The 27,404-nt window shown below is 43.6% G+C and overlaps 1 pseudogene; it reads right to left on the bottom strand.

The window, feature by feature from the left end:
• Positions 1-921: 921 nt before the first annotated feature.
• On the bottom strand, positions 922-27,304 carry LOC115404675 (NXPE family member 3-like; annotated as a pseudogene).
• Positions 27,305-27,404: the final 100 nt, after the last annotated feature.

Below are 27,404 nucleotides of genomic sequence, written 5' to 3' on the forward strand. Positions count from 1 at the left end.
GGGCTGTGCACCAGTGCTTTGCCGAAGCCGAAGCCAGCGGAGGCGGCGTGATCCCGGGACATCTGGGGCCGCTAGCCTCGCTAATGATGCCAGGGCCTGAGCGCACAGCGGTGGGGACACGGGCCAGCATAATCATAGCGCTCTGGAGCTCCGCTGCACTTAGGCAGGGGGCTGCAGGCACGAGACGCAGTCTGGAGCGCTCAAGTCAAGTCAAGTCAGTTTTATTTATAGAGCACATTTAGAGACGGCTACGAGAAGACGTAGGTCTTTAGCTGAGTTTTAAAAATCCCTACAGACTCGGCTGCTCGGATGTGGGGGGGAAGGGAGTTTCAGAGTCTAGGGGCCGCCACAGAAAAGGATCTGTCCCCCCTGGTTTTCAACCTCGATCTGGGGACAACAAGAAGGCGTTGGTCAGCCGACCGTAACGCTCAGATCAGATCAGCCAGGTACGGAGGGGTAAGGTGGTGAAGAGATTTAAAACTGTTAGGACAATGCGGCAGCAGATGGGGAGCCAGTGAAGAGAAGCGAGAACCGGGGTGATATGAGCATGTTTTTTGGTGCAGGCGAGGAGTGGAACGGCCGAGTTCTGGACTTGCTGCAGGCGATGGTCGTCAGCGGAGGCGCTCTGCCCGTGCGTAATGCCAACAATCCTGGGGTCTGCACGCATCACGGCAGGGACGAGAGCCGGCATGATCCCAGTGCTCTGAGGCTCCACTGTGCTCAGGCGGGGAGCGCAGTTCGGGGCGCTTATAGGCTGATAGAGAGTCACCAGCAGTGCCCCTGATGTGCATCCTGTGCGGCGAGAGAGCATGCGAGCCCGGTTCACCGCTACAACTCACTCCCGCAGCTGCAATGTGGCGGAACCGCAGCGGAGGAGACACCAGCAAGGAAGCAGGGAGCCGAGCGCTGAGCGCGACACGCTCATCTCTTGAGGAAGCGATGTACTGGTGGCATAGCATAGCGCAGCAGCAGAAAGCGTCTGGCGGAGCGAGCACGGAGGGGTGAACGCCGGAGGCATGCTCAGCACAGCTCCGCCAGGCGGCTGTGTCTGAGGGCTGCTGCTTCTCAGGGAGCCCAGGCGCCGCTGCAAGCACGCTGTTCACCTCACCACTCCGCTATGGCATAGCGGAGGGAGGGAGGGAAGTGGCTGAACCACGACCATGGCTGAGAGAGGAGGCCCACCCGCCCTCCCGGCCTCGGGAGACGGGGGGCTCCTGTTGAAAGGGCGGCGAACGGGACGTCCCAAGAAGCAGCGTGGGCAGAGGGAGGGAGAGGAAGAGAGCTTTGCCAGGTTTGACATGCTTCAGTCTTGCAAGCGCGGTGAGACAGGAAGGATTGTTCCTCTTTAGTGATGTTATAAAGGAGCAGATAAACAGTCTGTAGTGCAGGAAAAGCTTCTTGAGGATGCGTGGATCAGTGCGCCTGCATGGAAAGCACACAGCTGAGCCCAAAATGCAGCATGGGAGAAAGCGCGTGCCCATCGGTGGTGCGCGGTGGTTCCAAAGCTCACACGGAAATGCGTACATGTGAAGCATGGACGAGCCTTTAAGAGAGAGATGTGAATGGAGATGAGAAGCAACAGTTTTTTCGAAGGTCTTGAAAATGTAGGGAAGATGAGAGATGGGGTGAAGGTTATTGGAATCATTCGGGCCTAAACCAGGTTTTTTGAGGATGGGGTTGATGGCTGCAGATTTGAAGAGAGCGGTGACAGTTCCAGTGGAAAGTGAGGAGTGAATGATGGCTGATATGAGAGGGAGCAGAGAGGGAAGACAGGACTGTGAGAATGACATCCAGCTGACAGGTAGAGGTCTTGGACTCCGTGATGAGCTAAGAGATTTCAGAGGGATGGGGGAGTCTGAAGGTGGTAAAAGGATGACAGGGAGGGAGTGGACTGGAAGAGGACAAGGGTGAGGCAGAGGAACCAAGGTGGTGGTGGATTTTCTTAATCTTTTCATTAAAAAACAGAAGGTGATAGTAACAGGAGTACAGGTGGGAAGATAGAGAGTCAAGAGGTTGAAAGATGGTTTTGAATTTGGAGAATAGTATCTTGATGTTACCTGCATTAGAGCGAATGAAACCAGAGAAGTACTGAGATTTTGCATGAGAAATGATGTTCTTGAAGAGGGAGAGGTCAGCAGTGGACGTGTCTTCATGAATAGTGAGACAAGACTTGTACATGGGGTCTTTCAAGTTTTGATATAAAAATAAGCATTCACATTTCAAGAAATACACCCTGCAACCGTAAAACATCGGCATGCAACTTCACAGAAAAACAAGCCCAAAATAATATGTGGACCTTGAAACATGTCCACACCTGCTATTTCATCCAGTTCACTCATTGTTCTGATAAGTAAACATAAAACACAGCTTTACAGGTTAATATAAAACTGAACCACCTCCATCATAAACGGCATATCTGGTATTTTGAAGAAAATAAAACATCTCGAATAAAGGGCTCTTTGTTACAAACAAAATATTAATGTTTTGAGCACTTTTTATCTTCTTGCACAGTTTGATTTGTGCCATATGTAAATATTTATTATTCATTGAATTCCAACATCTAATTTTCCTTCAGACTGTGTTACATTGCTCAGGATCATCAAGTTCAGTACAGTTCATCTTTAAATTCCCAATAACAATGTTGCAATTTTTACTTTTTTGCATAGAAGCTATCTGTGCATATTACATTTTAATAGATAATGCACTTCTATTTTGTTTTATTTTAGAAGCAAACTTTATACTTGTACACAAACCTGTGCTCATAAATCAGAAGGAATTAGGATCAGACTTCAAACCCTGTACAATGAAAATAAATTTACTGCTCATCCCTACTTCTGTGCCACCAGTGTCAAGTACTTCAACAGAAATTAATATTTTATTAAACTAATCTGAAGCACAAAAACACAAAATTAATTTAGGCAAGAATAAAAACAACAATTCATTTTCAAGATCTGTGAAGAGAAAGAGTATAGTGTGTGTTACCTTGGCTGAACTTGGTGGAAAACAAAGAAATGAAGTCCAAGTGTATTGTGCTGATAGAATTTGAATTTCAGGTGAAAGAAGCCAGATGTAGAGTGGAGGCAGACACACACAGCAGTGCTGCAGGAACCACCCTCTGTCACAACTGTCCTCTTCTCACGGATATAGCAGTTGACCAACACCTCCCAGGTAACAAAAGACACTCCGAGAATAACATTTTCTGATTGCTGCAGCAGCTCCTATCTCAAAGTTTAACATTGAATTTGTGTCACATATCGGACTCCACATGTATTATTATGTATGATATGATTGTTGTTAATCAAATTTGATTTATGCATTGCATTTTTGTCTTATTTGATCATAATAATTATAACAACAACAATAATAATAATAATAATAACAATAATAAACTTTATTTGTATAGCACCTTACACAGATAAAATCACAAAGTGCTTCAAAGTGGAAAAAAAAAAACCAATATCAAAATAAAACATAATAAGAACAGACAGCCAATCAAATCAAAACGTCCAGTCAACTAAAAGCCCGTTTGAATAAAAGTGTCTTCAGCTGCTTTTTGAAAGAGTCGACCGTATCAGCCACACGGAGGGACAAAGGCCTGGCGTTCCACAGTTTTGGAGCCACAGCCTGAAAGGACACATCTCCTCTGGTTTTAAAATGCATTTTTGGTACCATGAGGAGGTTCTGGTCTGAGGAGCGGAGCGAGGGACCAGATGTGTATGTTTGAAGCAGATCACAAAGATACTTAGGCGCCTGATCATGCAAGGCTCTGAAAGTCAACACTAAGATTTTAAAATCAATTCAAAATTTAATAGAGAGCCAGTGCAGAGAAGACAGAACTGGCGTAATGTGTGACCATCTGATGGACCCCGTTAAAAGTCTTGCTGCGGCATTTTGAACCAGCTGAAGACGGTTGAGAGCATTTTTGTTAAAACATGTGAAGAGAGAGTTGCAATAATCTAAACAAGAAGAAATAAAAGCATGAATCACCAACTCCAGATCAGTGCCGGATAAAACTGGCTTCAGCTTTGCAATACTTCTCAAATGATAAAAACAGTTTTTGACCAAAAGTCTTGAATGGTTGTCCAGAGACAGAAACTGGTCAAACCAGACACCGATGTTTCTGATGCTCAACTGGACAGAGGAGCCCAGAGAGCCAGGGTGACTCTTAATAAAGGGGATTTTCTGCTCAGGGGCAATTATCAAAGTTTCTGTCTTATTCGAGTTTAACTGGAGACAGTTTTCAGAAAGCCAAGTCTTTACACTTGAAATACAGTCCATTAACTCAGACAATTTGTGCAACTCACACTCTCTAAAAGAAATGTACAATTGAATGTTATCAGCATAGAGATGATAAGACTCATGTTTAAAATGGCGAATGATTTTGCCAATGGGGCTGATGTACAATAAAAACAAAATTGGACCCAAGACTAACCCCTGGGGAACACCATACACCAAAGGAGGGGGTTCAGACAAAATGTTATTGACACACACCGAGAATGTCCAATTGGTCAGGTAAGAAGAGAACCGCTCGAAAACCATTCCAGAAATTCCAAAGTCAGTGTTCAGCCTTTGTAGCAAGAGTTTATCGTCCACTGTGTCAAAAGCTGCAGATAAATCCAATAGAACCAGAACTGAATACTGACCAGAGTCTGCAGCCATCTGAATATCACTGGACACTTTTAACAGAGCAGTCTCATCATGATCACATCGACTCATCATGAGAACATACTTTGACCTGGTAACATCACTTATTCACTAAGCCCCACTCCATGTAGCTTAGGTTAGCAGAGATGGGAACTTGAGTAATGTTACTTGGACTCAAGTCAACTCAAGTCTCTGTTTTGTTGACTTTTGACTGTGGTGTGGTTTGTAGGCACTGTTCCCATGCTCCTGTTGGCTTATGGGAAATGTATTCCAAAATAACTCATTCATTCATTGAGGCAACACCGTCGTCACAGCATCATTATTCCGGACATAATATTGGCAACAAGGATGGAGCTTCCACTTTCACCTCTTCCTCAGTTCCTCGATCTGCTGGGCTAGCCGCCGATTCCATGGCCCTGATGATACGAGTCTTTTCAAATATTTATTTCGCAGTTGAACAAAGGTAGCCCTTAAAGACTAAGGGTGCTGCTAATCTATAGTCTTGGAAGCAAGGGATAGTGCATCTTTCATACATTTGGACCTGCAGACAAGTATGCAGACTGTATTGCCCAACTGGCTGGACATTTCGCTGCTCCGCAGAGTGTCACCAACCAGTGGATGGCCTTCTGACCGGCCAGACAGAAACCGGGTGAGCCCATCCACCAGCACATCACGGACCTCCAGTGTCTAGCCAGCCAAATTTGGCCATCTAGAAGACGAGTTTATTTGTGATCAGTCAGTGCAATATTCGGATGATCTGAAACTGCATGAAAAACTGCTCATGGCGCTGGACGACCTGCTCTTGTCTAAGGCAGTGGAGATGGCGTTTCAACTGGAATTGGCTGCTCATGAGCATCGTGGCTGGCGGCTGCGAACCTGTCTTCTTCACACTCAGCTTCGCTGGCACAGACAGTGGTCCCGGTTGTTGAGCTTCCCAACCTCACTTATCTTCACGACAAGCTCAGGGTTAATGTCGTGGGTCAGTGAGATCTCTCAGCACTCTGACCCTGCACGAACTGTGTCTGAGAGGCTGCATGTATACAACTTCTCCACACAGTTTGCACAGAGCAGAGAAAATGTTGGAGGACCTCCTTTCTAGAGCCACATCCACCTCCAGACACCACCCAGGACTCTGCAGAACCAGAACTGATCCTCATGATGCACACACCCCTTCAGGCAGTTGTTTCCCTCCCAGATCTTCAGACAGCCTCTGCCAAGGACCCTGTACTCCAACAGCTGAGTCTGTCAGGGTCCCGGAGGAACTAGCACCCTTACACCAGGTCGGGGTGACCTCTCCAGCTGAAATGATGCTGCATGGCTTGGGAGCTGTGCACAGTGATCCCAAGTGCATTGAGAGAGCGGGTCTTTTCCATGGTCAATGACGGCCATCTGGGCATTGTGAAAGTGAAACAATAATGCAGAGGTCTCGTCTAGTGGCATTTACAAAGACATTGAGGATCTGGTCAAAGACTGTGCAGCTTGCCTCACCAGTGGTAAAACTGGCTTGCCTCCTCCACCACTTCTACCACCCGTACCTTAGCCTAAGACACCATGGACCCACATCTAGGTGGACATCTATGGCGCACTCCACAGCACCCCACATCATCAGTGCTTCCTACTGGTGGTCTATAATCTCCATTCCAAATGGCCTGCCTGTTGGGTCAATGACCACTGTTGTGGTCGTCGGCTTCCTCTCCTCCCTGTTTGCCCGTTGAGGTGTACCTGACACCATCACCATAGGCTCCAGTTCATCTCATATGACTTTATGGATTTCACGGGGGGAGGGGGATAAAACATACCAGAACTGCACTCTACCATCCACAGGCCAATGGCAGTGTGCTGAGCTTTGATCAGACCCTTAAGATTGGGTTCAGAGCACACATGGCAGACAGCCTGCCATTTTCAACTTTACGGTAGAGTGTCTTACTGCACTGCAGAGTGACGCCCCATTCTACTACTGGCAGTTCACCAGCCCTCCTGATGCTGAGATGCAAGCTACAGTTCACATTGGACCATAAGCACCTCCCTGTGAGTGGCTTCCCAGCAGCGACAGCCTCCACGGGTGGCAGAGTGGCACAGTGATGGAGTATGAAACGTCAATTTGATAAAATACTGAGTCTGAGTCTGGCCACCCACTCATTCCCACAAGCTGCTGTCTTTCTGGTCTGCACCACTGCAAGTCACAGCACAGCTGGGACTGGCCACTTTCTGCCTGAACAACAGATCATTCTGTCATGCCAGTCACCTCTGACGGGTAGCGTCTCCATTACTGTCAGATCAGCTGACTGCCTTGGATCCCCTCAACACTGATGAGATCTGGGATGTACCCAGTGCACAGGGTACTTAAGTCACATCCATCGGTGTGATGTCTCACCGAAAAGTGTGCATGGGTTTGTAGGCACTGTTAACTCAATAACATCTTTTTTTAATGAAAGGTGGATCACTTCATCTTAGTACAAACATTTCCTTATGCATATTAATATTTTCTTATTTAACATGTAATCCTTACTTTTTGGATTTTTTTATTATTTGATTCTATAAATATAATTTCATACACTGTGTGATGCAACTGTAATAGATGTCTTTGTGGGATTAATAAAGTAGGGCTGACTTTCCTCCTCCAGTCCATAAAGTTGCATGTGAGATCAATTTTAAATTGCCCCTGGGTGTTTTTTTATTTTTTTAACACCCAGCCCCTGGGTGTTAATATGAATGTGTATGGTCATCTGTCTCTGTGTGATTGATCATGGACTGTCCAGGATGGATCCTGTCTTCACCCATAATGAGCTGGGACTGACTACAGCTAACTCTGCACAGGATAAAGTGGTGCAGAAGATGGATGGATTAAATTAAGTGTTTTCCCTCTATTTGGAATAAACATATGAGATCTGAAATCTACAGTATACTCTTAACTGTTCACAAATACTTGAGAAAGTTTGTGTACCACTGGCCTGAGTATCATCAATAAATCTTTAAGCTCACAATAATTAGGCTCATGGGAAAAGACATCAAACAGCACAGGGCCAAGTGCAACTCCTTTTTAAGTCCTCTCATCTTCTCTGTTTCCCCTAACACACCACTCAAACTCTTATGTCCACAATGTATCACTCCGCCAACAGAAAATAGTACCAAAAATCACTATGTCGCACCAATTACAAAAAAACTTATTACATTTATTTCAGCACATAAAAAAATCCTCAAAATAAAAACAAGTTCATCATATTTGTTTCAATGTTTTCACACAGACACAACACATTGACCCTTATTTTGAAGGGCAAATATATGACAAGGCAACATAAATCATATCCTTAATGATCGGACGGGGCATTTGAATGTTATGCTTTAGATAGTGAGCCACAGTCATCTCCCAGGTGTCCACAAAATAAACATTCATTCCCTGAAACATGGTCCTCAGTATCTTGTCACGTTGCAGTGAAGGCCAGTCACTGAAAAGTATTGAATAGGGCGTTGGAGATTGCTTCAGGTTTGCTGTCCGGATAATAACACGAGTATCTGGAGCTCTAGCTAGCAGTCAAACAACTGCCTTGCGGATGCTCATTATCCGACGGATGTAGTACTTGATGGGAAAAGTGGTAAAATGTGCCCAGACACCAAAAACTACCACTGTGTTCTTCCCTCCAGTTAGTCCATCGAGTTCATTGGCAAAATAATCTAGCTCTGTAACTGGTGAACGGGCCATACGAACAGGAAGGCCATGGCAGCGGTATGTCACAAAGATGTTTTTGGCGTAGTCCAGTGCCACGTAAGGTCCAGACTGCTTCAAGTTGTGTAGGTTATATAACTTGAGATCTGAAAGAGTTAGAGCAGAGCAGATAAAAGTTAAGATCAACAACTAAACTGAAAGCAGGGAAATTATCTGATTGTTCTTGAGAGAGGTATTCTAACCACTGCCTGACTGTAGAGTCTCCATACATGTGGACCACCTTGTCTTTGAGGCACTGGCTGAAGGCAGAGGCACTATTGAACCGTTTAACTGTGGAGCCACTTAGTGAATAGTAATAATAGTTTGTAATAGTAAATTTGTAAATACATTTTTAATAGTAACCAGCAGGTCCAGATATGTCCCTGTTGAACTTTTCTGCAAGTTGACCTATCAAAAGATGACATTGTTTCATCATTGTGTTATTCAATATTTAGTTTCATTTGATAGTTCAATCATTAATTTTCAGATGTTTTCATCAACACATGCAACAATTTTCTTTGTCTCATGTGTCTTCAAGGAAAACTATCTCATATTTCTATGGATAGTAATGATTAGATTTAAATTATTTGCAAATTTGTAGAAAGAAGCATCCATCCTTCTCTGATACAGCTATAGCCAAAGTTCACAGGAGTTTGAGTCAACTGCAACTTAACCACCTCAACTGACTTCTCTTAATGTGGAAGGGTCGTGACTTGACCTTAAGTCTTTCCCAGATGGCTGAACACCTCACTCTGTCAATTAAGATTGACCAGTAAACAGAGAATTTGGCTTTACAGATCAGCTCCCTCGTCACCATAACACCGTGGTGGCATTACTTCAGCCACCTGTCCTGATCTGTGGCAGAGACTCTCCAACTCCTCCACCTGGAGAAGGTTTTCCCTCCTGATATGGAGAGGGTCTGTCAACCTTTTCCATGAGGTTTAGATTTGGAGGTACTGAACCACATCCCAACTGTATCACACTCAAATGAATTGTTCATTGGCATCCTCCAAAAGAGAGATGTCACCCTCCAGCACCTCCATGTGATGCTTTCCTGGCCTTGGCTGCAGATTTACACCCTGTTCATGAAAATCATGAACAGAAAGGGCGACAAAGTACAACACTTGGGGAGTCCAGTGCCCACCTTTAACAAGTCAGGCCTAGTATAAGAATGCACTTCTCACAATGGAAGTACAAAGACAGAGAGCCTGCAGCTGCATTTTTGGTACTTTATACTCCTGAAGCACCTCCCAAACACATCTTGGGGGACATAGTCATAGGCTTTCTCTAAGTCTGAAAAGGACGTGTACTCTTGATAATCTGTGAGAGAGTGAAGACCTGGGGCCTCACCTATAAAACCCTGCGGGAAAATCTGACAATAATGGTGCGTGGGAACGCAACGCAAACTTCTGTCCGCAAAAAAAATTCGGGAGCCAAAAAAAAGTGCGCCGCACAGCTGTTCGCAATTTCCAAGTCACGGTTTCAAATCCTGCGGAGAACGTGTCGGTGGCCGATCACACCCACAATCCTGCCCCAACTCCACCCCTTGGCACCATATATGGGTATGCAAATGAACTCATGAATGAAATTTGGGTATATTAGACGGTGAGGCGCACGCGCGGAGCCTGCAGATAACCGCGGATCAGGCGGATGAAGTGTCGAAAAATTAAGATTTTAATGACATTCGGGCGGGTTGTGTTGAAGCATTCAAATAAAAAAAAAGCAACATTTTAAATCTTATTCCAAACATAAAGAAACGAATGAAAACGATAGAAAACATTTTATGATCAGCCAAATGAGCAAAAGTGTGCATAATCATGGCATTTACAATTTAATCGCACATTCAGCAGAAAACAACGCAGCTTTTCCTTTTCAAGGCGATCAGCGTCTCGCTGCAGAACACAAGTGTCGCCGGCAGGTGAGACGCGCCGCATGCAGGCGGTGGATCTGCTGCTGTGGAGGGCTGAGGTGATGCTGCTGCCGTTATTGGTGAGGTGGAGAGCCGGTCTGCTGTCCTCTCTGGAGGACACAGCAGTGGATATTGAGTGGGAGCAGGTGACCACAACGTGGTCAGAGCCATCGGGCCACTACTGCTGAAGTGAAAAAAGTGGTCCGACTTGAAGGTGAGTTGTCATAATTCATAGAGTCTCAACATTGCGGAAACACCTTTAAAAAAAAAAGGAAAAAAAAAACTTAACATAAAAATGTAGTGGAAATGGTTGCACAAAATGATTGTGCGTCCAGGCATTATCTAAATTGTTTTGCCTCTGGAGTCAGCAGGATTTAATGCGCTGCAGCATAGAGGCTGTGAACCCGGGATGATTCGGGGTTCGGACGTCAGATATGGCCATGGCTAAATAGCAAACATTTTTTGTGTCAATTTGCCATTTAATTGTGAACACTTTGAAGTGTGTATCATGAGAAAAGTTGTCATACAAGGGACAGTCGGTATTTGTAAGTGCAGAGACAAAGACATTGTACATGTTTATATGTGATGTGTCTGATTGCTCCCTGTGAACTATTTATTTTGTGTTTATTTTAGAAGATGCAGAAAGGAGATGGTACAGGATGTAAACATTCCAAAGCGCACTGAACATGACTTCCTCAAAGTGTCTCCCCTCATGTGCTCATCACAACTCACTGTTGTCTTAAATGTATATTTAAATTATATCGAACTTATGTCTGTTATTTATTTCGTTATATCTGTCTTGGATCTTGGTGTAAATTATGTTTGATTTATATCTGTCGGCTTCTATCTATTATTTAATTAAATGTGTCTTCCGATTTATTTCCGTTATATTTAATTCAACTTAAATAATTAGTTGTGTCGGTCAGTATATTCCTGTTATGCAATTATATCTAATTTTACATACAAACTATATTTAACTTTTCCTTGTATGGTTGGGCTTTGTATTTTTCTACTTTTCTTTCTACGTTTCTTGCCGCTGCAGCCCTGCAGTTTCCCCATGCGGGACAAATAAAGGCTTTTCAATTCCGTTTCCTTCTGCTTAGTCGTCTCCACGTAGTTTTTCTGAATTGTGCGGTCCCGTACGGCACCTATTTTGTTGGCGGTGAGGACCGCAAAGTCACGCGCATTTTTTCCCTTCGCAAAATGTATATAGGTACCTGCTTTGGCGCAGAGGGGCGGCACCGCAAGGTTTGGGGCTCGTTTTGTGCGCCGCAAGCTTTATAGGTAAGGCCCCTGGTCTGTTGTTTCATAGCCAGCGCAGAATCCATGTTGTTGGGTGAGGTTTGTTTTGTATGCATTCTCTGTTATTGTCCATTCAATTTAAAAGGGGAGAAATTGTAGTGTATGGATTATTTAACCAAGAGCAGTTATACTCTTGCCCTCTGGTGGCTTCACAGTTATGTTGGAGCAGTGATACATGTTGCCGTTGTTGTTGTTGTTGTTGTTGTTGTTATCGCCGTCCTGCAGTAAAGTCTGTGGAAACTCCATCTTCTTTTCATTATTTTAAAGTTGTTACAGACACAACAGCAACTTTCCTTCCCGGGGTAAGAAAACACAGCAGAGTAGGTGCCATTAAGATGGCCCACCACTTGACCTGCCAGACTTGCTTCAAGTGTCCGGTTGTGTAGCTGAACCAGTAAGAAATCTTCCCCATTGCACCTCAGTACAGGCAGTTTCTTCACTGGCAGTTCCAGGTGCTCTCTTTCAGGCTCTCCCTCTCGCCAAGGGTTTTCACCCGAGTCGTGAAGGCTGCTCTTTCCCTCCTGCAGTCACAGGGAATGAAAATGCTCCCATACCTGGACGACTGGCTGATTTGTGCACCGTTACAAGCGCAGACTGTCCAGACTCCTTGCCCAGGTACATCGGCCGGGCCTCAGGGTTAATCCTCAAAATTCTTGTCTGGATGCTTCTCAGAAAGTGACCTTTATTACCTCGGATGAGCCCAACATTTGTTCCAGGTTTTACAGGGTAACCTGACCACTCACTATCCACTAGGCATGGTCCTCGGCCCTGCAGAGGCTTCTCAGTGAGGTGGTTTTCCTGGGATTAAGGGACTAAACTGGGATTAGTCATTCCGCGCTTTCAGCGCTGCCTTCTGGTGGTCAGTAGGGATAAAATTGATTGAAAGTTATTAATGTATTCTTTCAATCCCAGATGACCATCAGAGCGCACTGTCACTTAGAATGCTAGTGATTCTGTCGGAGCTGAATCTATTTTTGACATCGGCAGTTAATACCTTTTGAGGGTCACCCAGGGGTCACAGGTGACATTGACAAGGTGTGTGTGTGTGTGTGTGTGTGTGTGTGTGTGTGTGTGTGTGTGTGTGTGTGTGTGTGTGTCTGTGTTTCACAGGCGTGCTGGTAGCAGGGCACGTCACTTTGAGCACTTTGAGCCCCTCCCAGAGTGAAGTTTATGACTCGACCTGAGACATGTTAATGATGCCACTTTGGACAGGTGTGGTGAAGTATTAAAGAGAGAAACTCCATCATAAAGTAAGCAGTCACATTTTACAGAATACATTTTGCAATCTCAAGTTATTTACAAGCAGCTTTCCAGAAAAAAAAGGGAACAAGCGAAAATGTGCTAATCTGGACCTGGCAACATGATCCGCACCTGATATCCAGTTATCTCATTGTTCTGATAAGTAAACATAAAACACACTTTTACAGTTTCATATAAAACTGAAGTACCACCATCATAAACAACATTTGAAGTTAAAGATCTCTTCGTTACAAACAAAATATCAATTTTATGAGTAGTTTTTAACTTGCTTGATAAGTGTCATGTGTTAATATTCATCATTCATTGAACTCTAACATCTAATTTTGCATCAGTGTGTTGTATTACTCAGACTTTTCATCAAGTTCAGTGTGGTTTATCGTTAGATTGCCAATTATTATGATGCTATTTTTAATTTTGTTTGAGAAGACATGTGTGCATACTGCTTTTTAAAGAGATAATTCCCTTCTGTGGTGTTTTATTTTATAAGCAAGCTTTATACTTGTACACAAAAATCCTGTAAAATTAATAAAAATCATATAATCACGCAACCTACTTCTGCCACATCAGTGTCAAGGTTCAGAATAGAAATTGATTTTGTCAATTTTGACAATATTCAAAACAACAATTCATTTTCAAGATCTATGAAGGTAAAAAGAATACAGTGTGTGTTACCTAACCAGAATGTGGTGGAAAGCAAAGCGATGAAGTCCAAGAGTTTATCATGCTAATGAAATTTTAATGTCAGATAAAAAAAGCCAGATGTAGAATGGAGGCAGACGCAGACAGCAGTGCTTCTGGAACCACCCTCTATCATAAATGTCCTCTTCTCACGGATACAGCAGTTGATCAGCAACTCCAAGGCAACAAAACAGACTCTAAGAACAACGATCAAAACCTCTGACAAAGTAAATATGAACAAATCTTTGGATGAATAGTTAAAGTGTTGAAGATCCTTGAAATATAATAAGAAGGAAGACAATTTCTTGTCATAAATTGATATTCAGCCTCAGTTGAGCCACAAAAAAATTGTGCTGAATCTTTTTTAAAATGATACAAAATGAAAAAGATTATTGTTACACAGTAGTGCAGTGGTTAGTACTCTCACATCACAGTGGGAAGGTTCAGGTTAGAATACTGGCCATTCCCTTGTCTATATGAAGTTTTCCTGTTTTCCCTGGGTGTGGGTGGATTTTCCTCCAGACACTCTAGTTTCCTCCAGTAGTCCATAAACATGCATCTGAGGTTAATTGATGACGGTTAATTGATGACCTTAAATGACCTCAGTGAAGTGGAATGTGATGTCCTGACTGTTGGCCAGCACTCAGTCGAAGCTAGTCTGTTTCTGTTGGGGGGTTTCTCAATGGCGTATGGGTGGTTAGTGTTGTTCCTCTTCTGGTAGCTTGGGGCAAGATGTTTGTAGGTTGTGCTCATCATTTAACTGAACAAATCTGTATGGCTGGGCAGAAGCTTAGGGTGTCCCATACATGTCTGTTGGGACCAAGCACATGGTGAAGCATGTATTTGATGGACAAATCATACATGGGTTCTCTTCATTTTGGCACAAAGAGAAAGGACATAAAGAGTCCACACACGGTGAACATGTGGCCAGTTGAGTTCCTCAAAGAACAAAGAACAATGGCATTTGTTCCCATGCGGTCACAGCTGGAGTCCAATACAGTGGTGCAATACGACCCATGACGCCTGCTCCAAACAGCAGGTAACCTCAGAATGTGCACAGTGGTTGGCCAGTTGCAGGCTGGAGGCTGACATCATCACTGCTACTATAAAGATCACAGCGAATCACTAAATCCTTAGATCAAACCAGGACCAGAATCCTGAAAGTCTTTCCTGGCGGGGTGCCAAAGACGTCAGGCGCCGCTCCATGTGGAGCCTTGTCTGACCAGATCTATTCACCTTGAAGGCCAAGGACCTAGATCGGCACCTCTTCTCATCCTCTTGATACTTTGTCTTCCTGGGAGACTCACAGCGGATTAGCCACTGTAGAGCCTGCAGCTGCTGAGCACTGTCTCCCCTCCTAAACAGCCTAAACCAGTGTTTACACTTGCACGAATTTTTGCCACGATGTTGTCGTGGCAAGGCGTGCCAATCTGGAGTCACCGAACTGGCAGGCTCCCGCACTGTTCACGGCTAGTTCACGAATAGTTCAGGAATGTGCACGAATGCGCGCCCGTCAGAAAGAGAGAGAGAGAGAGAGTGAATACGAGAAATTGTTGCCTGGTTTTAATTATTAAATAAATGGATAAAACATTTATTTACTTTTTAATATATTTCTTCCTAAAAGCCAGCGGCCTGATTCAGTCAAGTGCATGCTTTAGCCTTTGAAGTCGCCGCTTCCCGTTGAACAGAGAGCATTTTTACAAATGAATGCGTAACCTATTTATCTGAAAACATGAAGCGCTTTTGGCAAAAACATCCGCGTATTGTTAACGACAGTGAACAGGTGCAGAAGGATCCAAATTCTGACCGTCTGCACTTTGAGCTTGTGTGATCATGTCCACATAGACTCAGCATGTGAACACACTGTAACCTAATTACTTCAGGTGTGTTGAGTTAAACATCAACCCAATCTAATGTTGTCCAGGTGTTCATTCGATTGTTCCTTTTTTTTTATTGCGAACAGTTAACCTGTGTTCTTTCTTTTTAAATCGATTATATACTCTCAAACTTTCATACATTTAAATAACCACAAAGCTAATAGACAACCCACAAGTCAATAGATAGAAGGGAAAATTTACATTCTGAGTTCAGATTTCACATATAGTGCATGTAGTGTTTCAGTTGACAGTAATGCATAACATCAATCCAATATTTTGTGTGTGTGTGTGTGTGTGTGTGTGTTTGTGTTTTTCCACCCCATGGCACAAAGCCATCAACGATCAGAAAACACAGATGAAACAACGTTACTCATCATCATTACCTATATTATATTCATTTTGCTCATCCCACTTACGGAGCAGTGTTCAGACACAACAGTAAATCCTCACTCTTACTTTCTAAAAGTCACTTAATCGTATTTAATCCTTAGTCGCATTCCATGCAAAGGACTGCTCTCTCAGTAAAAGAGATTCTAGAATATAAATACACATTTAAAAAGATGTTTCCTGACAACAACAAAGCAAAAAGTAAACACACACACACACACACACACACACACAAACACACACACACACACACACACACACACACACAAAATAAAAGAGTACATTAATTCTGACCGACATCAGCATTGCATTGCTTTTGGTCATTAGATTACTAAAATTTAAGCATTTCATCAGAATGTTAAGATGTTTGATATTAAGTAAAGGGTATGTCAGCAATCACAACTTCATAATTTTGGGAGTTGACTGAATTCAAACAAAACATCCATCTATCTCCTTTTCCATTTCACTCAGTCAGTTCAGGGTACACACACCCAATGTTAATGTCATTATTAAAACCAGAAAATTCGGAGGAATCCCACAAACGCGCAGAGCAATCATGCAAACTCCACACAGACAGATACTGCCCAGTATAGCCTAAGTTTTTATGTTTTGTGTAAACAATGAGAGGTATATTCACTTTAATTGCATTAACTGCTTTTAGCGACCCTTTGCTGGACAGACATATGATAAAAGCACATTGATCATGTTTTTAATGATGGGACGATCTGGGTGGAGGTTGTGTGGTAGGTTGTGAGCGAGCGTCATCTCCCAAGCGTCCACTAGACGAACGCCGGTACCTTTGAACACGGCTCGGAGTGCCTTGTCACGCTGCATTGAGTACCAATCACTGTTGGTTAGTGTCTCGTAGAGTGTCAGAGCTTTGAGGTTTGCAGTTCGGACGATGACCAGAGTCTGCGGAGCTCTGGCTAGCAGCTTTACAACCGCAATGCGGATGCTCATCAACCGTCGGATGTAGACCTCCATGGGAAAAGTGCTGAAGTGTGACCATATGCCAAGAACTATGACGGTGTCGGGGCCTCCAATGACACGCTCCAGCTCATTGGCTATGTAGCGCAGACCACCGATTGGGACATTGCCAAAACGGATCGGAGGGCCATGGCAGCGGAACGTCACCATGATGTTGTTTGTGTAGTCCAGGGCCATCAAGGGTCCAGTCTGCTTCAAAGTGTGTAGGTCAAACTGCTTGATATCTGAGGTAAACACAAAGACAAATGATAAAACAGGAGTCAAAATGATACCACAGAGGCCTCAAAACCACTCAAAACACAACTTTCTGAAAACGATTTCTGGAACTTTTCAAGTGCTACTACTGCACATGTGCACCATCACTGCCACAAATAGTTCTTCTACAAGTGTGAGTCGATGGTTGATAACAACAATGGCAGCTTCCAGAGTGTCATGACTCAATTCTAGGACTTGGAAGGTTTATCATTGAGTCACCAGAAATAGTAATCCAACTTGATTGTCTGTCCATACAAAGCGCTATATACTCCAATTGTTAGTGCTCATAGCGTATCTCTGTGTGCACTTTCATTCCAGAAAAAGAAACAGCAACACTTCATGACTCAAAAAGAATACTACATTGTTTTTCACATTTCTATTTCTATGTTAATTGACATTGGTTTCAAAAAAATTCCAATGTAAACAAAACTTTCCTGAAACGTAAATGCAAAACATGATGTGTTTTCCCTTGAAACATACTGTAAACAGGGTCAAGTTCTAGTGTAACTCACTTGGCAGAACTTCATTCAGGTACTCAAACCACTGCCGGATGGTGGAGTCTCCATACATGTGGACCTGCTTGCCTTTGAGACACTGAGTCATCTGCTTAGGGTTGAACTCCCAAACCTCAGTTCCGCCGAGTGATCTCCACACACCTTTGTAGTAAAAACCAGAAGGTCTCCACCTCCCACTGCTCATCGTCGAATTGAGTTCATCTATAAAAAAAATACAATAGAAAAACACATTACACCTGAATGAATCAATGGGCTCTAATTTCGTAGCACAACTCAGGGTGGCGGACTGTGGTGCAACTAGCGCAGTGGTAATTTCATCTGGAGCAGCACCATGCAAAGCCAAATTTCTTGCCTGCACAGGCAAGTTTCCAGAGAGTCTCTGCATTCTTTGCGGAAAAAGCCTGCTCGTCTGCAGTATGTCCAATACTCAGCTGCGAGGCTGCTAACTAGCACCAACAGGAGGTTCCACATCACACCTGTTTTAAAATCTCTCCACTGGTTCCCTGTTGCGTTCCGTGTCCAGTTTAAAATCCTGGTGTTGACCTTTCAAGCCCTGCATGGCTAGACTCCCATGTACATCACTGACTTAATTTAGCCCTTCAGCTCGGCTTATAACCTGAGGTCATCTGAGCAGAACCTGCTGAGAGTCCCCTGTGTTTGCTTTGGAACTCGGGGTGACCACTCATTCAAATCTGCCACACCTCACCTTTGGAACGAACTTTCTCTAGATTTGTGCTCCCTTGGCTCAGTGGATGCTTTCAAAAAACATTTAAAAACATATCTGGTCCAAAAAGCATTCCAGTCCAAACTGGCACAGTGTTGGTTGTACTATGTATTATGTACTGTTTATATGATATTGTATCTGTCCGATCTTAGGAACTGTGCACTGTTTGTACGATCTCTTATATTATGCATTATGTATCATGCTCTGTTATTAGGGCTGTCAAATGATTAAAATTTTTAATCAGCTTAGTCACAGCTTACAAATTAATTAATCATGATCAATCACAAATAATCGCAATTTCCAACTATGTCTGAAATATACCCTTTTTTCTGTATTGCATTAACAAAAAAATGACAGGATGTGATTATATATATTTAACACGTGATGTGTTTTATATTTAAGGCTCCAAATAAAATAAATATTCAAAAAACTAAAACATGCACACCATAACATAATGTCTGTGTGTGTGCAGTGCTCCCTCTGCAGTCCCTCTTAGGTTGGCTTTTAGCAGGAGTTACATTTTCAGGTCTGTAACAAATGTAGTACCACAAGAAAAGTAAAACTAAGAAATACCACATTGTTTTCATACACAAGTAAACAGGGCATTCTTAGCCAGTGTTCCTTTTTGTGTGGAAAACAGAAAACTGCTTCAACATTTTTTTAATCAAACAAGTAAAATCCATGGGGCCAGCTGGTTTATCTCCCTCCATATTGCTTTCTTCTTCTGTTTTGATAAATGAGTTGACCAGGCCTCCTCTGCCTCCTGTCTGCTGTCTCAGAGGTGAGGCTTCTTCTTCCTCTTTGGTGCTTAAAGCTCATGTCCGGAGTTTTGAGAGAGTTTTTTTTTAATCCAACGTCTCGAGGTTCCGCCCTCCCTCTGTTTTCATGAGCGACCAAGCCACGCCCCTTTAATTGTGCACGCTATTATCTGTCGGGTGAAAATGAGAGCCTCCGAGTCCTACAGCATCCTACATGTTTAGCTGTTTACGGTGGATGTTCAGCAGACAATGGATATATCCGAGGTAAGCGGATCGGCTGCTGCTCACCTCTGCCTGGGCGAGTGTGCACGCTCTCTGGCTGCGTGCACACGTTGATTGACAGCACGAAGGCGGAAGCTCAAAATCTATTGGCTGAAGCTGACCGGCGCTTTTTCGGATAACATGGGGGTCTATGAGAGGAAGGCGGAGCTCATAAATAAATTTTTATACTGCTTTATGCTAATATTATATTGTAGTATCGAACCAGACTGACACATTTAAGCTCTGTTAAAAAATGATTCATATATTGGAAACGAACGGAAATTCGGGACACGAGCTTTAACAGCAGCTTGCATTCCATGCGGTGCACTACCGCCACCCGCTGATAGAGGTGAGGCTTGTCATGATGCGCATGCGTCAAACTGCGTTAAAAATTTTAATGAGATTGATTACATAAATTAATTAATGCCATAAACACGTTATTTTTGACAGCCCTACTGTTTATATGATCTTTTATCCCTATTTCTTGATCTTTACAGGATTCTCTACCACTGTGAAGCACTTTGTGACAGGTGCTCTGTAAAAAGCGCTATACAAATAAATTTTACTTACTTTGTCACATGTTGCATGCTACACAACATTGCCTTATGCCATGGATGCTACTTTGACCTCACGGGGGAGACGTTACAGGACTTACTTATTAGCCACTTATTAGCAATATAACTGCCAAATATGTTCTCTAACAAAAGTCCGTAGGATGCCCTCTGATATATCTCAATGCAGGTGCAGTTGCCGGACATCTTGAGTGCCGGTTCCAACTGATTGCTCGTATGTTTACTTTGCACTCTGTGTCTCTTCCTGTCTTTCTGTTGCCCCTGTCAGGTCCAGCAATATCATTTTCCAGTGCTCAATATAAATAAAAATAAAGTAAGGATTCATATTATCAAGAGGAGCGTCACATTTATAAGCTCCTCTTGGAAGAGCATATTACATTAGCCACAACACCTCCATTCTGCCGGGATGATGCTGCACAGGACAGGTAAAAAAAAAAAAAAAGGTAAGATCAAAGTCTGGATTTTACCTTGCACAAGGACATCAGATGGTCCTGAAGTCCGAATGGGGACTTTCATGTTGACACCACTGAAGGAAAACACACATATTAGTTGCTACCTATACTATGAGGACAAAATTTGACAACAAGAAGAATTTAGGAATTGCACTTTGGAAGCTGAAATGTGCGTACATACTGTACCTTCACTTATACCATATGTTCATATTCATTTTTCTCCACCATTTGTTGATAATTTTTAAATAAGATGTTGGTTTTAGGGGTTCTAGCATCAAAGAGCAAAGAATCAGAGACTTTTATTTAAGACAGCGTGGCTATTATGAAACATAACAGATCACTGGTTTCTACATTGGTTCTGAAATGCTGTCAATTTTATGATCATTTTCCTGAAAAATTCATTTTAATGGTTTTAATGAGACACAACATTGTGTTTTTTGAATGTGATCTGTCTCACTAAAGCCCTGTTTATATGATACTTCTCAGGAATACATTGTTTTTGTTTTAGAAATGTTTAGGTTTTCCACAAAACTTTTTGAAAATGATGCAGGTTCCCACAAAAAAAAAAAAAAAGCAGAAATGCTAAAAATTATGTAGTTAGCATGCAGGATCACAAGTTGGCGATGTTGGCTGTTACAAGAATAAAACCACAGAAACGTGTGCAACAAACATCTTCTTAGAAACTTTGCAATGGGAGTACACATACATTAATACGGACAAATGACCATGTTGGATTGTTCAATGACAATTCCAATGACAAGTGGAGGGAGGCCAGAATGGGAGTGATGTGCTCCCTCTTAGGTAGGCTACTTCAGTTAGTAGAGGAGTTGCAGCATTTTGGACCATCTGGAGGGACGACTGGCTGACTCCAACACAAAGTGCATTACAGTAATCCAGCCGAGATGTAATAAAGACATGGATTAATGTCTCAAAGTACTGATGTGCAAGAATGGGTTTCACTTTGGCCTTTTTCTCATTAACCGTAGAAAGTTTAGGGCCTTCCGGGCTTTAATGTCCTCAAGGCCCTGTAGTAGAGGCATTAATGAGAAGGCTTCTTTCTTTTTTAATGTGACACAGATCTCGCTGTCATCCACATAGCAGTGAAAGGAGATGCCATGCCTTCTCAGGATGGACCCCAGTGGTATTAAATAAAGAGAGAAAAGCAGCAGCCCCAAGATTGAACCCTGTGGAACCCCATAAGCCAGAGGAGTGGAGGAGGATTCAGAGCTGGCAAGACAAACACACAGCTCTGTCTGTCAGGTAGGACCTGAACCACTGAAGCACAGGAACACCGACGGCCAATGCACACTGGGTGCGGTCCGGCCGCGTTCCAGCTGCGGTCCATCTCCGGTCCGGTATACCGCAGCACTGTGATTCACACCGCCTGTGGTGTCTCTGCAGTCCGCTGGAGAAGGTTGCCAGATCTGTCGTTATCCCCCGTAAACAATATGAAACCCGTTTTAATCAATAGAAAGCAGCCCAAGCCGCCATCTCACTGCCACAAACACATAATCATTTCATCAACCTGTCCGACGTGTTCAAAAAAGACGCTTGATTTGGCAGAAACATGCCCAATCTGGCAACACAGAGCTGCTCCAGTCAAATGGTTTGGTGCCATTTTCGTGTCATTTCACTTTTCTGCAGTGACCAAGTACAAAACCGTTGACTACATGATGTTGTTTGTTCTGTATTCTCCCAGAAGAAGTAAAAAAATAGAATATTAAGGCAAAAACATGACACAGATTTTATTTTGAGGTCACTTATTTTGGAACACGTATCGCGTTTCCTTCCGGCACCCAATTTGCTTCTTTCTGAATTGACGCGGTAGGGCGACGGCAAAAATAGAATCCTCGTGGAAAGAGATCGGAGCTCCGAAAGGGCTCCAGAGCTGGACCGGAGCCGGACAGCAGTCGGACCGCAGCCGGTGTGCACCACAGCATTGATTTTAATGACTACAGATTAGCTGCAGTGTCCGTACCGCAGCCGTTCCGCAGCCGGACTGCATCCAGTGTGCATCGGGGGTGATGGCAATCAGGTGCTGCAGTTGGGATATTAAGATGTTATGGTCCACGGTGTCAAACGCATAGTCATCAGAGTCCTTTACGAGGAGGATGTCATTAAAAATCCTTTTTAAAGCTGACTTGGTGCTGTGCAGGGGTTTAAAACCGGACTGAAAGACCTCTAAGGTGTTATGCCTGTCCAGGTGGTTTTTCAGCTGCAGGTAGACAACCTTCACCAGGATTTTTGAAATAAATGACAGTTTGGAGATGGCCTTGCACAAAGACATCAGATGTTCCTCATCCATCAGATGTTCAGCCAGGACAACCTGATCCAGGCCAGGTCTCTTTCAGAGGGGTTGTACCACTGCATGTTTAAAATGTACAAGGACAACACCAGAGGACAGACCGCTATTAATTACAGCAAGCACAAGTTGACCAAGGCTGGAAAAAATGTGTGTAAAAAAATGAGGGAAACAGCATCTCGGGGGGAAGTTGATGTAATCTGAGCTGCTACCTGGTGACTGAGTTCTTTGTCGTATCTCCAAGAGAGTACCCAGTCACCCCATGGAGAAACCTCATATCAGCTGCTTGTATCCAGGATCTTGTCCTTTCGGTCAATACCCAAAGCTCATGACCATAGGCGAAGGTAAATCGAGAGCTTTGAATTTCAAGCTAAGTTCCCTCTTCACGACGACAGACAGATACAATGACTGCATCACTGCACCAATCCGACTTCCAATCTTACGCTCCATCCTTCCCCCACCCCTGAACAAGACCCCGAAATACTCAAACTCCTCCACCTGGGGCAGGGTCTCTCCACTGACCTGGAGAGGGTAGACCAGCTGGAGAGGGCAAACCACCCTAGTGCATGCTATAGGTCCAGTTTCGATGAAGCCGAAAACGACAACATCACCTGCAAAACAAAAACACAAAAACCTGTGGTCCCCGAACTGGACCCCCTCTGGCCCCTGGCTGGGATTACAGTCAGGTCGGCACCAATCCAAGTCGGCCCTGCCCAACTCGGCACCGCCCCCGGGATACAGTCAAGTTGGCACCAAGTGAAGTCGGCCTCATGGGGAAGGGGGCTCTCAAGTGGCCGAGTTGGTTGGTGCCGACTTGATCATGTGTCCAGGCAGAACGCCGCCTGATCAAACCAGTCGCCTGCATTATAATTTTATTGTAATGTTCTCCACCCCTGAAGTTTGGTCAGCCAGTACAATTAATTTATTTTTACCCAATCAGTGGAAACCTAGGAAGACTGAAGCTGCTCAACACACCCCATGCTTGAAAATGGTGTTCATTATGGATGAGCTGTGACTAACACAGAAGTTCAGTAGTAGAACACAACTCGTGGGGGAGGCTGTACATCTCAATTACCCTACGCCAGGTCTCACCGTCACTGCCCACGTGGGCATTGCCGTCTCCCAAAAATGCAGTCCCTAGTCATAGCACTGTCCAGCACCCCTCCGACGGACTCCAAGAGGGCCTGGTACTCTGCAATGCTGTTCAACCCACAAGCCTAAAACCAAAGTGAGGCACCTGTCCCAACCTGAAGGCGTAGGGATGCAACCCTCTCCTTCACTGGGGTGAACTACAACACATGGCGGCTGAGCAGTGGGGCTATAAGCAAACCCACAACAGCCTGCTGCCTCTCGCTTCTGGCAATGCCAGAGAAGTGGAGAATCCAGCCCTTCTTGAGGGATTGGGTTCCAGAGCCCAGGCTGTGTGTGGAGGTGTGTCTGACTACATTGAGCTGGTACCTCTCAACCACAAAACCACAACAAACAAAATTAATAACAGCAAAACAAAATCAATTAGCGTATCAAATCAGATACATGCGGACATAACTCTCAATGGTAAGCAGGTAGAAGACGTCTCTCAGTTTACGTACCTTGGAAGCCTGATCGACAGACACAGTGACGCATCCTTTGATTTCAATGTGTGAATCAGCAAAGCAGAAGGAGTATTTAGAGGCTTAAACTCAGTATGGAACCGCAACATCATCAGCATTCAGACAAAGATCAAACTCTACATGTCACTCATAGTGCAAACGGCCATTTATGCTTGTGAAATATGGAAAAGCACGGCAAGAATTATACATTAGCGTTGCCTACGAAAAATAATGAGAATATCTTGGAGAGATCACATCATGAATGAGACGGTGCCTAGACATGCCGATCTCAGAACTTGAAGTGGCATCCTTGCCGAAAGAAGACTACATTTGGCTGGGCATATTCTGTACTTGCCCGACTCTCGACACGCGAATACTGCCTTTTCCTGGACCCAACCAACGGCAAGCGAAAGAGGGGACGACCACGCATCACCTAGGGCAGCACATTCAAGAGAGACAAACAATCTGCAGATCGAGTGGATGGGAGTCGAGACCAAAGCCTCGGACAGAGATGGCTGGAGGAGATTAGCTGCCCAATACTCCCAATGGAGTTGGAGAAACTAAGTCTAAGTAAGTAACCTCTCAACCTTCTTGACAAGCTCAAGCTCCTTCCCCCTGACAGAGTGACATCTCACGTGCCAAAAGTCAGTCTCTGTGTTCTGGGATCACATTAACATGGTCAAGGAAAAGCAAAATCCATTTTAACCAACAAAATGAAAATCCGTCACAGATGAATGTAATTAGGGAGAAAATTCATTCTTCTGAGCAACCTAACTGAGAATGCAATTTAGTTGTCTCTGAAAATAATTTTGTGGAGACAGGATTGCTCTCAACAAACTGCTAGTCTAGATTATCTGTGTCAATTTCAAATATAGAAATGACCATACAGTATACCAGCCAGACTAACTTCCCCCTAATGAAAAAAGCCTGACCTGAAAAATCTGAGAATATACACACATTGTTTCCTATTTGTTAATAAACTGTAGACATTTTGGACAAAACTGCATTCAGGGCTTCTTTTTTTTGTAATCAGAATTGCATTTGAGAGAAAAATACAATATAACTCACCTTGCAAAGAGATTCCCTTCATTTGGCCTAAGGTTTTTGATAAATCCTGCCATGGAGTGATTGATCCTGGCATCACAGCTGACATTCTTTGGCTTGTAGCAGTACCACGGCTCGCCTGTGTGGATATCAGTGTAGTTGCACAGTGGTGCCATGCTTGGCCGCAGACAGACGTTGCAATTGGCAAAGAGAGTCTTTGAGCCCGACCAGAAGAGGCTCTTGAAGTATACCCGATCGGGATGTTCACTGGTCTGCCTGCTCAGCACTTCAACTGCCTCACTGGAGTGTACCAGAGTCACCTGGTGGGTAAAATGTTTCACTATGAGGTCAACTTGCTTGACAGCTTGAAATATTCCAAATTCTGTGAAATATGATATATTTTTAGCAGTCAACAGGCTATATACCTTTGTTTCTCTTTATTCAGTTGAAAAAAAAATTGTGTAGTGTGTATAAATCCAAATAGTGATCATATCTTGTGATGGGAAAAATGTTAGAAAAATGTTGTCTTGTTATGATCCTAACCCTGAGCCTAACCTCAGGAAACCATAGTGTCCCATACAGTGCTATCCAGCTGTACATGCTTCAGTGATTGTTCCCAGTACAATGACATTGCCCACAGCAAAAACTGCCCCCGAGTGTCGCTAATATGATAAGCGAAAACAGCATCCCATCAGAATTACCTCAATCGTTGCACTTCCATTCCAGAGTAGGGTGAAAACAGCAGAGTAGGTTCCATTGAGGTGATCCACCACTTTTCCTGCTGCACCAGCCCCAAGTGCACGATTGTGAAGACTCGCCAGTAAGACGTCCCCCCCATAATTCTTGGGGCGGCAGTGGTAGTCGTGCATTTGGATCAAGACTTCAAGCTGATCCCCAATATGCCAGCTTCCTCCTCCTCTTCTTGGGAGAATGGTGAAATCACCACAGGCTGGATGGCTGGTATTTGGCAAGGAAGACAATTTTGTTATTGATGGATATTTAGGCCAAGCAATGGACTTAAGTATGAATTCTTCCTCGAGAGCCTCTTCAGGGGAAATCGATCGAAAGCTGCACAAGTCGTGGTTGCTGGTGACACTTCTTGAGATGTTGACAGTGGGCTTGGGTTTATTCTGGAACTGGTAGACAGTTACTAATTGTGTGTGCCACAAATGAAGAACCTTCAAAGAGAAACACAACAACACATGCTAAATATTCTTTAAGTTACAATGTTTTGGAACATTTCATACAATCGTTTTTTAACACACTGGGCTCAGACAGCATGAAATATCATTGAAGAGTGTTTCCACAACTGTTAGTGACACAGAAAACTCAAGTACAAGAATATCTTTTACTGCACTTGGTAAATTGATAACCTGATTATACAGCAACATTTGAAGTGAAAATGCATTGTTTTTTGTTTCTTTTTGCTTTTAGCTTTTTTGTTGCAAGGTGCCGCAGATGACTGCCTTGGTGTCTGTCCGCTGCATCAAATTCCTTGTATGGGCAACAGTACTTGGCAAATGAAAATGATTCTGATTCTGATTTGCACTGAAATGACAAAAACACTGAAAACAATGGAGTTTTCATGTTGGGCCACTAGTAGTTCCTGTGCATTGTTTTTGTCATAGTGAGTGAACATGAACAAAGTGAACATTTGTGTGGATAGACAAACTGGTTGGTTTGCTGTTCTGGGGGACTCTCATCTATTAAACTTCCAAGTCCCAGGAGAAAATGAACTGCGAGAATAGAAGTGGGCAGGGGTGTCAGTCAGATCTATACATAAAAAAAAAAAAAACACGAGAGAACTTAGCAATGTCGCTTTTTACTGAGCATATTATCTTTTATAATTCCAAACCATAAACATCTTTAGGCCAGCAGAAAAACGATAGAGCTTTTGTTGATTTCCCTAGAAACAAAATACACCATCATGCAAACAAAACTGTAAAGGTCAGAGATTCGGACTTGAGTCTCGTCAGTAACTCGCTTTCCCAGTTTTAACATAAATATAAAATGAATATCAAATATTACTGATATGAGCGCAGCTATAGAATGACACTATGACTGGATCATTACCCTGTGAGTCATGCGCTTCCTGCCTAACACGTGTTTCGTCCCACAGTCAGATGAGGGGGCGAAGGGTTAGCAATGCAGAAAAAAAATACAGGATGCCAAATTTGTGATCATC

Source organism: Salarias fasciatus, chromosome 17 (genome assembly GCF_902148845.1).
Source record: "Salarias fasciatus chromosome 17, fSalaFa1.1, whole genome shotgun sequence".
NCBI lineage: Eukaryota > Metazoa > Chordata > Actinopteri > Blenniiformes > Blenniidae > Salarias > Salarias fasciatus.